The sequence below is a fragment of the Rana temporaria genome, chromosome 3 (genome assembly GCF_905171775.1).
Source record: "Rana temporaria chromosome 3, aRanTem1.1, whole genome shotgun sequence".
Lineage (NCBI taxonomy): Eukaryota > Metazoa > Chordata > Amphibia > Anura > Ranidae > Rana > Rana temporaria.
The window spans coordinates 453,582,658-453,584,205 of record NC_053491.1 but is presented as its reverse complement, the minus strand read 5'-3'; the positions used below and the strand labels follow the sequence as shown (position 1 = coordinate 453,584,205).

General features: G+C 44.0%; 1 long non-coding RNA gene across 1 annotated transcript; it reads right to left on the bottom strand.

Annotated features, from left to right (window-relative positions):
* Positions 1–361: 361 nt before the first annotated feature.
* On the bottom strand, positions 362–1,290 carry LOC120930930. The gene is made up of 2 exons (XR_005747782.1): positions 1,210–1,290; positions 362–656 (listed from the first exon to the last, which is right to left on the bottom strand). It is a non-coding gene; the product is annotated as an uncharacterized LOC120930930 (long non-coding RNA).
* Between the last annotated feature and the right edge of the window lie 258 nt (positions 1,291–1,548).

Sequence of the window (1,548 nt, the reverse complement as noted above, 5' to 3'; positions counted from 1 at the left end):
CTGCAGTCACGTGTAACTAACACAAATGAAATAGAAAAAGAAAAAACTGCGCCAACATATATTTTAAAGCAACTACATAAATCAGAAAGAGTCCAATTAAGTTGAAAACGCCTCAGATTCAGAATCGGGACGAACAACACCCTGGTGCCCTTGTTATCCTTGTGAACCACCACCACATGGACAGCAGCTTACCAGATGATAGATAAACACCAGCGGTATATGATAATCCACGACAGGATAGACCAAAGTAAATGGAGCCACAGCAAGGGTTTTGAATCCTCAGATTAGGAAGACACCGAATCCGTATCAGGCAGCCAATCCATAAACCATGTATAATAAAGGAGACCGGATCATAGCGCAATAACGTATAAACTCGGGTTTATTAAAAAGTAAAGACCTACTTACAGACATCCATGTAAATAAGGCATGTAAAATCAGATGCCGGCCGGTATAACAGGAGCCCTTCCTCCTAACATTGAACACGGTGACGTCACTGCACGCCGTCACAGACGCGTTTCGTCATATATCTGACGTTTTCAATGGGGAAAACCATTGAAAACGTCAGATATATGACAAAACACGCCTGAGATCCAGATTTGTCTGGTGGAGAGGAGATCAGCCTGGAGGAGATCAGCAGCACCGAGATACAACGGAGGCTAGAAGAAAAAAAGGTGAAAAGATTATTTAATGGGAATTGTTGATGACACACAGCAAACTAACTGCTATCTACATAGAGCTTCCATCTACCTGAAGTCCTGAGCTGGGGCATTCCTTAGAACATTGTAGATCACGTGCAGCTCTCAGCTTTCCCTGCCCCCCTCCTTCCCCATTCTTCCCTTTCTTCTATGATTCTTGTGTTTGCTACTTAAAGGTTGACCTTAGTACTCTGCTTATATGTGACACGGCACCCTGGTTTCCCTGTAGCTGGGATGTGAAGGTCAAAGAGTGTACTGGAGGCCTACAATGATTTCCTATGCCGTTATCCATTAAACTGCCCGAACCGCGAATGTCTCCAGTGTTTTGCTCCCTGTTACCTAATAGAGGGCAGAAAAACATTTGCAGTCCAGCTGTCCTCCATTGTACAGAAGAAGTAGGCTATATGCTCACGTGTCAAATTTGTCTTGTAAGGGCAAAAATAATATACAAATAATAAAAAGACAGAAAAAACATTCACTTGAATGTCTATGGACATCTTATCCGGGGACTTACCATAAAGATTTAAACATATCATAGCAGACAATGCCAGCATTCTTCAATCACGGCCTCTTGAAACGCAGTCTCACTTTATGGCTGCTGGAAAACAATAAAAATGGTGTGGTCTTATATATATATACTGTATATAGGCCCGGATTCACATACATCGGCGCATATTTATGCCGGCGTAGCGTATCGAATATACGCTACGCCGACGCAGCGCACAGAGGCAAGCACAGTATTCACAAAGCACTTGCTCCCACTCGCTCTCAAATCTACCCTGGGTTTCCTCGGCATAAGCCGTCGTAGGTGGAAGTGGGCGTGAGCCGTGCTAATGAGGCGTGACCCCATGCA